The sequence below is a fragment of the Salmo salar genome, chromosome 02 (genome assembly GCF_965601325.2).
Source record: "Salmo salar chromosome 02, fSalSal1, whole genome shotgun sequence".
Classification (NCBI taxonomy): Eukaryota; Metazoa; Chordata; class Actinopteri; order Salmoniformes; family Salmonidae; genus Salmo; species Salmo salar.
Window position 1 is genome coordinate 87,527,004 of NC_138292.1, and position 11,177 is coordinate 87,538,180.

The 11,177-nt window shown below is 40.9% G+C and overlaps 1 long non-coding RNA gene across 1 annotated transcript; it reads left to right on the forward strand.

Moving 5' to 3' along the window:
* The first annotated feature begins 3,681 nt into the window (after window positions 1-3,681).
* LOC145864346 (uncharacterized) lies at window positions 3,682-6,065 on the forward strand. Its single transcript, XR_014382917.1, has 3 exons — window positions 3,682-4,171; window positions 4,402-4,577; window positions 5,796-6,065. It is a non-coding gene; the product is annotated as an uncharacterized LOC145864346 (long non-coding RNA).
* The last annotated feature ends 5,112 nt before the right edge of the window (window positions 6,066-11,177 follow it).

Sequence of the window (11,177 nt, forward strand, 5' to 3'; positions counted from 1 at the left end):
GTCATCATACCAGGTAGTCCTGAGGCATGGTCCTAGGGCTCAGTTCCTCCGAGAGAAAGACAGAAAGAGAGAAAGAGAGAATTAGAGAGAGCATATTTAAATTCACACAGGACACCGGATAAGACAAGAGAAATACTCCAGATGTAACAGACTGACCCTAGCCCCCCGACACATAAACTACTGCAGCATAAATACTGGAGGCTGAGACAGGAGGGATCAGAAGACACTGTGGCCCCATCCGATGATACCCCCGGACAGGGCCAAACAGGCAGGATATAACCCCACCCACTTTGCCAAAGCACAGCCCCCACACCACTGGTGGGATGTCTCCAACCACCAACTTACCGTCCTAAGACAAGGCCGAGTATAGCCCACAACGATCTCCGCCATGGCACAACCCAAGGGGGGGCGCCAACCCAGACAGGAAGACCACGTCAGTGACTCAACCCACTCAAGTGACGCACCCCTCCCATGGACGGCATGGAAGAACACCAGTAAGCCAGTGACTCAGCCCCTGTAAAAGAGTTAGAGGCAGAGAATCCCAGTGGAAAGAGGGGAACCGGCAAGGCAGAGACAGCAAGGGCGGTTCGTTGCTCCAGCCTTTCCGTTCACCTTCACACTCCTGGGCCAGACTATACTTAATCATAGGACCTACTGAAGAGATAAGTCTTCAGTAAAGACTTAAAGGTTGAGACTGAGTCTGCGTCTCTCACATTGGTAGGCAGACCATTCCATAAAAATTGAGCTCTATAGGAGAAAGCCCTACCTCCAGCCGTTTGCTTAGAAATTCTAGGGACAATTAGGAGGCCTGCGTCTTGTGACCGTAGCGTACGTGTAGGTATGTACGGCAGGACCAAATCGGAAAGATAGGTAGGAGCAAGCCCATGTAATGCTTTGTAGGTTAGCAGTAAAACCTTGAAATCAGCCCTTGCCTTAACAGGAAGCCAGTGTAGGGAGGCTAGCACTGGAGTAATATGATCAAATTTTTTGGTTCTAGTCAGGATTCTAGCAGCCGTATTTAGCACTAACTGAAGTTTGTTTAGTGCTTTATCCGGGTAGCCGGAAAGTAGAGCATTGCAGTAGTCCAGCCTAGAAGTAACAAAAGCATGGATTAATTTTTCTGCGTCATTTTTGGACAGAAAGTTTCTGATTTTTGCAATGTTACGTAGATGGAAAAAAGCTGTCCTTGAAACAGTCTTGATATGTTCTTCAAAAGAGAGATCAGGGTCCAGAGTAACGCCGATGTCCTTCACAGTTTTATTTGAGACGACTGTACAACCATCCAGATTCATTGTCAGATTCAACAGAAGATCTCTTTGTTTCTTGGGACCTAGAACAAGCATCTCTGTTTTGTCAGAGTTTAAAAGTAGAAAGTTTGCAGCCATCCACTTCTTTATGTCTGAAACACAGGCTTCTAGCGAGGGCAATTTTGGGGCTTCACCATGTTTCATTGAAATGTACAGCTGTGTGTCGTCCGCATAGCAGTGAAATTTAACATTATGTTTTCGAATGACATCCCCAAGAGGTAAAATATATAGTGAAAACAACAGTGGTCCTAAAACGGAACCTTGAGGAACACTGAAATTTACAGTTGATTTGTCAGAGGACAAACCATTCACAGAGACAAACTGATATCTTTCCGACAGATAAGATCTAAACCAGGCCAGAACTTGTCCATGTAGACCAATTTGGGTTTCCAATCTCTCCAAAAGAATGTGGTGATCGATGGTATCAAAAGCGGCACTAAGATCTAGGAGCACGAGGACAGATGCAGAGCCTCGGTCTGACGTCATTAAAAGGTAATTTACCACCTTCACAAGTGCAGTCTCAGTTCTAGTGGGTCTGGGCAGGTGTGATGTAGTTAATGGAGATGGAGGTGTGTTCTAGTGGGTCTGGGCAGGTGTGATGTAGTTAATGGAGATGGAGGTGTGTTCTAGTGGGTCTGGGCAGGTGTGATGTAGTTCATGGAGATGGAGGTGTGTTCTAGTGGGTCTGGGCAGGTGTGATGTAGTTCATGGAGATGGAGGTGTGTTCTAGTGGGTCTGGGCAGGTGTGATGTAGTTAATGGAGATGGAGGTGTGTTCTAGTGGGTCTGGGCAGGTGTGATGTAGTTAATGGAGATGGAGGTGTGTTCTAGTGGGTCTGGGCTGGTGTGATGTAGTTAATGGAGATGGAGGTCTGTATGTGTATGTTTATAAAATATCAAATGAAATATGTTTTAAGTCCCAATGCAAAGTTACACCTTATTACATAAAACCAATCAGAATTCCGAAGAATGCCAAAGTCAGGTGTGAAGTAATATGGAGGACCAGCCTATTACCTATGATGTAAACAACAACAGAAATAACTTCAAATTAAACCAATCGTTTGCAGTCATGACTTGAGTGATTGAAGTAAACTAACGTTTTGGAAATACATAACGCCATTTAACCAAATATCAAAGAATGTTAGCTATACAGTATGCAGTTATCTTAGCCAGCCAGCTAACATTAGCTATTTGGCCAACGAGCTATGGTCAGCGAGCTGGAGCCCAACTAATGGAGACCAGTTAGAACCCAACTAACAAAACCCAACTAAAATATAACTGCAGATCAAAAGAGACATACAGAATCATGGCAGGGAAAATACCCCAAATCCAAAATAGATAGATTCCAGATGTCAGTCAGCTAGCGCACTAGCAGTAAGCCAAGATGGAAATAGTTAATAAACTCCCATAGTCTACTTCACAGAGAACATGCTGAAAAGTAGTGATAGGGAAACACAGCTTTCTGAAGCATTGACGCTTTCCAGCCAATTGTCTCAAAAATAGGTTCATTACTCAAGGCTTTGAGCAACACAGAATTTAGAACAGCCAAATAATTATAGATGACATCCCACACTGTAGCAGCATAGCCTTTATGTCATTATTATAGATGACATCCCACACCGTAGCAGCATAGCCTTTATGTCATTATTATAGATGACATCCCACACTGTAGCAGCATAGCCTTCATGTCATTATTATAGATGACATCCCACACCGTAGCAGCATAGCCTTTATGTCATTATTATAGATGACATCCCACACCGTAGCAGCATAGCCTTTATGTCATTATTATAGATGACGTCCCACACCGTAGCAGCATAGCCTTTATGTCATTATTATATATGACATCCCACACCGTAGCACGTAGCAGCATAGCCTTTATGTCATCTACTAAACCCCTGGCCATGTTCGAGAGCATCAAATCCATGCTGCATTGTGGGTAAATGGTGACTGGGTGACTGATTTATAAATAATAATGAGTAGTTATTTATGATGTAATGTGATTTGTAGATCAGTCTGTTGGCAGTCGCCTGCAATGTCGAACACGCTCAATACCAAACCAATCAGGTGGTTGTACGACGAAATTAATCTTCAGACGTCATTGATGACGTGCTGCTGATAAAGTGATACAGGCATCGGTACACTGCTTGAAGTATACTGCTTAGCGATTTGGACGCATAAAACGTAACATCCCTACCGAAAAGTTGTCAAAACAAGAAGGAGCAAGCAGGTATTATTTTCAAAACTAATGCTTCCTACACTTTAACTTGTTGTCTGAAAATTAAATATACATTTCACTCAACTGCGTTACCCACTCCAGTCAGCAGATGGCGGTGTGGGAATTTAAGGCGATGCTGTTGGTGTGACGTATAATCTAGTAGACGGAACGCTTCTTTCAACATCAGCAACAGTTATTCAGCCACCTCGGAAGCTTGCTAGACAAAATAGCCGAACCAATAAAGCTCTTTAGACGCTTTAGTGTATATCAGATTTAATTTAATATTTACGGTGTTGTTGATATTAGTCAGCTAGCGGGCTGGTTAAGTTAGCATTAGCTTAGCTAGATAACATCCCCGACCATGAGTTCACTAAGCTACTCTCCTCCTGCTAAAGAAGAGATCTGCTGGACGGAGAAATAAGTTCTCGTCAAAGAGGAGGTGGAAGATGAGACTGTTTCAATACAAAAACAAGTACAGGGGGAGGCTGTTACAGTGAAAGAAGAAGAGAAAGATGCGTTCAGAGTGAAAGAGGAGGAGGATGTTACAGAAAAAGAAGAGGAGTATGCAGTTTTTGAAGTGAAGGAGGAGAAAGAGGGAGAGAGAACTGTCATATTGACAGAGGAGTCAGGAGATCTGATTACCTTTAGTAAGTACTGTCTCCAAAGTTTTTGAACGAATGTGTGGTTTTAAAGCAGCATGCTACTGAAATTCTATACTTAAATGTTGTTCTGTACTGTAGGAATTTGTTATAATATAATGTTAAAGCTACATTTTAAAATAGGTGATTAAAGCCCTGAATGCTGATTGGCTGACAGCCGTGCTATATCAGGCCGTATACCACGGGTATGACAAAACATGTATTTTTCTGTTCTGAAGAAGAGAAAGACGTTACAGTGAAAGAAGAGGAAGACACGTTCAGAGTGAAAGAGGAGGAGGGGGAGATGACTGTTACATCGAAGAAGAGGAGGAAACTGGATATCTGGGCCCGGTTTCCCAAACGCATCTTAAGGCGTCCAATGGTTCTAACGATGAACGGACCCTGATTAACACTAGTAAGTACTGTCTTAAATACAGAGGCACAAACTCTGCAGTTGTTGAACTGATGTGAAGAATATAACACATGCCTCATGAGCTTAGTTCAACTGTTTTACCCCATCAGAACCCCAAATAAGCTTTTTTTACTCCAATGTTTAGAAACAATGTAAATCAACACAGTATAGCCTCAACATGGTTAAAACTATAATGTTGATATCATGGATGGTCAGTCCTTGCATCCATAGGTCTGTCTATGAATTTGAAAGTAGTTACATTTCTGCAACCCCATCATCATCATCTTATTACCAAAACAGTGGTGGAATGACAGATTTGTTATTGTTTCAACTGCAGATTGCTGGGTTGTGTGGGTTTTTTAAACAGCAACAAAATGGCTGCCCAGAGACTTGGTTTGGTTAACAGCTGAGGGATGGGGGAAGGAGAAATGTAACCACTCTCAAATTCATAGAGAAAGCTATTGTAGCAACCGTAACCCAACACCTAGCGACCTCGTCATGAAGTTCAGACATCTTGGCGTAACAGTTATAAGGTGTTGACTTGACAGTCAGTGGACCCAGGTTTGAGTTCAGCTCAGGGCTACCCCCTGAATTCACCACACTCTGAATACAAGGACTAGCCATCCATGATGTCATAATGATAGTTTAACCAGGTTTCTAGGTATATAGTATATTCTAGAATTCATCCATGATGTCATAATGATAGTTTAACCAGGTTTCTAGGTATATAGTATATTCTAGAATTCATCCATGATGTCATAATGATAGTTTAACCAGGTTTCTAGGCTATATAGTATATTCTAGAATTCATCCATGATGTCATAATGATAGTTTAACCAGGTTTCTAGGCTATATAGTATATTCTAGAATTCATCCATGATGTCATAATGATAGTTTAACCAGGTTTCTAGGATATATAGTATATTCTAGAATTCAACCATGATGTCATAATGATAGTTTAACCAGGTTTCTAGGCTATATAGTATATTCTAGAATTGCCAGTGTAGATTTCCTGTGGAGGCAAATTATTAGAGCTCCTGATAAGTCATTGTATAATATTCAGCCAATTTTTTTTTCATGCCATTACATTAAAGGCAAGACATACCTAGATTCAATTACATTCATGAATTGGTTTGTCATAAAACACTTTTTATTTATTTAAATGTAACCTTTATTTAACTAGGCAAGTCAGTTAACAACAAATTCTTATTGACAATGAAGGCCTACCCCGGACGACGCTGGGCCAATTGTGTGCCGCCCTATGGGACTCCCAATCACGGCCGGTTGTGATACAGCCTGGATTTGAACCAGGGTGTCTGTAGTGACGCCTCAAGCACTGAGATGCAGACCGCTGCGCCACTCTGGAGCCCCAAAATCATGTTCTAGTGCTGTCCCCAACTAACATACATCTTGGTCAACCAAGAGTCATCTGTTCTTTCTACCAATCACCCCATGTGTTTTTATAAAATAAACTGTATGTACTGAACTGGTCTGATGCTTAAGCTGTTTGATTAAATAAGACACACAAATGACTGGAGGGAGCCAGAGACCTAACCAGAAGAGAGAGAAATTCTGAAGTTTCCGGTAATACGCTACACTAGCAGTCGGCAACCTTTTCCAGTTGGAGGGCCAATTTATCTGACCATTTCTACTGATCTGTGGGCCAGTTATGATTTTAATATGCACATTTTCATGGAACAGTTTAATTTAATTTAGAATAGTATCTCAAAATCATAGAATGTAGATTAATCACAGACAATCTAAATGAAAATTATACAAATCTAAAAGTAACTTTTATTGTCATTGCCAACTATGTAAAATAAAAATAGCCTACATAAAGCCAACAAATAAAAGTTAAATAAATAATAAAACATTGCATTCTGCAGGTAAAAAATAAATATCCTAAAAATCACATTGGCTGCACATGGCCTGTACAACGAACTTAAATGAACTATCAACTGGGTCGGCCCGAAACTTGTGATAACAAGCTTGCAACACTGTATAAAATATTCTGTGCCCTCAGAGTTTCCCGGCCAGTGAGTTTGGGACAGACACAGCTGTCGGCTATTTGTGCAAAGAATAAGAAGTAATCAGGTATTTTATGACATTTCTACTGGATCAGAGGATTACATTTTTCCCTTTTATGCCGAGTGGTTATCGAAAGGGCGAGAGCTGGAAATCTTTTACTAAAATACTTTAAGGAACTATTGTCATTCGCAATTGATTTTGATTAGACTTTGTTCACTTGCTGTTTTGAGGTGAAGAAAAAGTGTATTTGAGAAGCTCCACAACTCATTAGTGGTGGTGCATTAAGACAATCAAATGTTATCAGACATCCCAAATTGGCACATTTATAGGCCTAGAATACAGTATATACATTTTTTTTATTCAACCAGGTATGCTAGTTGAGAACAAGTTCTCATTTGCAATTGCGACCTGGCCAAGATAAAGCGTAGCAATTCGACACATACAACAACACAGAGTTACACGTGGAATAAACAAAACATACAGTCAAAAATACAGTAGAACAAAAGAAAACAAAGTCTATATACAGTGAGTGCAAATGATGTAAGTTAAGGCAATAAATAGGCCATGGTGGCGAAGTAATTACAATATAGCAATTAAACACTGGAATGGTAGATGTGCAGAAGATTAATGTGCAAGTAGAGATACTGGGGTGCAAAGGAGCAAAATAAATACAGTATGGGGATGAGGTAGGTAGATAGATGAGCTATGTACAGGTGCAGTGATCTGTGAGCTGCTCTGACAGCTGGTGCTAAAAGCTATTGAGGGAGATATGAGTCTCCAGCTTCAGAGATTTTTGCAATTCGTTCAAGTCATTGGCAGCAGAGAACTGGAAGGAAAGACGACCAAAGGAGGAATTGGCTTTGGGGGTGACCAGTGAGATATACCTGCTGGAGCGCGTGCTACGAGTGGGTGCTGCTATGGTGACCAGTGAGCTGAGATAAGGCGGGGCTTTACCTAGCAGAGACTTGTAGATAACCTGTAGCCAGTGGGTTTGGCGACGAGTATGAAGCGAGGGCCAACCAACGAGAGCGTATAGGTCGCAATGGTGGGTACTGTATGGGGCTTTGGTGACAAAACGGATGGCACTGTGATAGACTGCATCCAGTTTGTTGAGTAGAGTGTTGGAGGCTATTTTATAGATGACATCACCGAAGTTGAGGATCGGTAGGATGGTCAGTTTTACGAGGGTGTGTTCGGCAGCATGAGTGAAGGAGGCTTTGTTGCGATATAGGAAGCCGATTCTAGATTTAATTTTGCATTGGAGATGCTTAATGTGAGTCTGGAAGGAGAGTTTACAGTCTAACCAGACACCCAGTTATTTGTAGTTGTCCACGTATTCTAAGTCAGAGCTGTCCAGAGTAGTGATGCTGGACGGGCGAGCAGGTGCGGGCAGTGATCGATTGAATAGCATGCATATAGTTTTACCTGCGTTTAAGAGCAGTTGGAGGCCACGGAAGGAGAGTTGTATGGCATTGAAGCTCGTCTGGAGGTTAGTTAACACAGTGTCCAAAGAGGGGCCTGAAGTATACAGAATGGTGTCGTCTGCGTAGAGGTGAATCAGAGAATCACCAGCAGCAAGAGCAACATCATTGATGTATACAGAGAAGAGAATTGGCCCGAGAATTGAACCCTGTGGCACACCCATAGAGACTGCCAGAGGTCCGGACAACAGGCCCTCCGATTTGACACACTGAACTCTATCAGAGAAGTAGTTGGTAAACCAGGCGAGGCAATCATTTGAGAAACAAAGGCTGTCTAGTCTGCCAATAAGAATGTGGTGATTGACAGAGTCGAAAGCCTTGGCCAGGTTGAAAAATACGGCTGCACAGTAATGTCTCTTATCGATGGCAGTTATGATGTCATTTAGGACCTTGAGCGTGGCTGAGGTGCACCCATGACCAGCTCTGAAACCATATTGCATAGCGGAGAAGGTACGGTGGGATTCGAAATGGTCGGTAATCTGTTTGTTAACTTGGCTTTCGAAGACCTTAGAAAGACAGGGTAGGACAGATATACAGTGGGGAGAACAAGTATTTGTTACACTGATTTTGCAGGTTTTCCTGCTTACAAAGCATGTAGAGGTCTGTCATTTTTATCATAGGTACACTTAAACTGTGAGAGACGGAATCTAAAACAAAAATCCAGAAAATCACATTGTATGATTTTTAAGTAAATAATTTGCATTTTATTGCATGACATAAGTATTACTGTTCTATTTATATTATCCTCAGGGGAACAATTGAAAGAGTACTATTTATGAGATTCAACAAAAAGTGACTAACAAAAAAAGAGTTGTTACATTTACCACGTTGGTGACCCACTTGAATTTCATGCAACACTATAGAATGTATAGGTTTTCAATATATCACAAATTGTTTCTGCATATTGGTTATTGATTTAGACACGTTGAAACTGTGTTTTGATATTGCGCTGTTCCCATTTAGCAAAATGTCATTGAAAAGACGTTGAAAAGGAGACTATGCCCGACATCCGATATACGTTCGGTTTTAGTTGAAAGTTGAAAAGATGTCTTTCTGGTCGTTTTTTTTTTTTTTCAATGACTTGAAAACAACTTAATTTCAACGTACTTGCAGCCTATACACATGGACGCAGTATAATAAATTGGTCTATAATCAATTTTATTAACAATCCTACATCACTCCAGCATTTCTTTACAAAATCCAAATGCTAATTGTCTTTATTCCACTACTGAAGAAGTATGACTCAAATCACCTCATATTTCAAACATTCAGCCTGACATAAGATACATGTTTTATTATTCCATGCCTCACCATTAAGATAATTATTGCCAATACATATTCACAAAGGGGTGTACATTTGGTTTTGATATTTCATATTTACAATTCATGTAACATTTAGTAATCCGAATTCTTTATGCAACCAACTGACAATTTTGGGGTACAATTATATTGACATTGCCCTGCTTTTAGAATATCGGGTTCATTCTCAGATGTGCCAACCCAAATGTACTAGAGCATGACATTGGGGACTGGGCCCCGATCCTACAACATGCCTATCTAGTGAACCCGGAAAAGAGAGAGAAGCTCCGCAGTGAGTTGGAAAGTTACTACGGATATTGCAGGAGTTTCCTCTTGAAATTAGACATGTCTGTGGTAAGGTTGCTGATTGTCTCAAGGGTGGGCAGTCAAAAACATTTGTGTTTAGCATTTAGCCAGTGTGTTGCCATGGATCACAATTTATTTTGACTGCATGTTTTTCAGTATTGGAGATGAGTTTTGTTTGGGCTTGTTCCAAGGGGACAAGAGTTCTAGAAGGTAGTGAGTTTTAGGAAGATGAGAGTTCTAGAAGCTAGTGGGGGGAAAAAATATACAAAATTATTGTTTTTAATTGTTGAGTTTAAAAAATATATATTATATATATTTAGAAATTGGGTTTTTTCTTCTTGTTTTTAATTGTTGACAGCCAGTAGACACCATGTTTATATTGTGAAGCATTGTAGTTGATCATAATGTGAAATGTACGTTTTCTGTTGGTAGTGAGCAAATTGTCCAACAAAAATATAGGATATATTTGTTGTCTTAAGGGGGAAGGTGTTACAGGCTTTGGATTTTCCATTTATGTTTTGAGGTTGGACTTTAGCACGTGTAGCGCGTTAGCACGTGTAGCTCGTTAGCAGGTGTAGCTCGTTAGCACGTGTAGCTCGTTAGCACGTGTAGCTCGTTAGCACGTGTAGCTCGTTAGCAGGTGTAGCTCGTTAGCAGGTGTAGCTCGTTAGCCCGTCTAGCTCGTTAGCCCGTCTAGCTCCGTTAGCACGTAGGACGCACTGATTGGTGTCACCTCGTTAGTTAGTATGTGTTACACCTGTGCTGGCTTGTCCATCTCGTTAGTGGGAAGGTGTTTCACCTGAGCTGGTCCAGGTTCTATTTAAGAGTGTCTGGCCCAGTGCTCCAGTTGTCTTGATAGATGTGGAGAGTCAACACCTTTAGTTGCTCCACCTTTTTGGTTTGCTTCTTGTCTTTAAGTTTGGTGTGGGTTTTTTATTTTGTTTGCCTCTTGTTGGGCAGATTTAGTAGGTCTCATGGTGGGTGACTTTTAGGTCCCAGTTGTTGTTACTAGTCACCTTTCAGTGGACACCCCCATAGTGTCTTTCAGAGCCCCTCCTAAAACACCACCTGTTTAGTTGTGGTTGTTGTCAATGACTCTTTGTTAGTTCCTCTTCTGTTTAAGGGACATTTCTGGTTTTCTTGCTGGGGAACGTAACAACAAACAATGTAGTAAAACAAGCTCATATTTTGGGTTGGATATTGCATCCAATTAATATTTTAATCTATGGCATTTCCTTAGAATGTTTATTAGTCTTTCAGTGAATCTTTTTTATCTTGTGTTTGTTGTGGTAAATATTTGTTTATTTTCATTGTTTTCTATTTGTTTTTTCCTATGAAGCCATTGTGTTGCATCCATGTCTGAAATGTGCTATATAAATATAGCTTGATTTGAACATATTGCAAAACAAATGACTGACCAATCAACAGACTCTTCGTCCCTCTTGAGTATGAAAATCAGTATCAATCCCATGTCAAAGGATTCAACTAC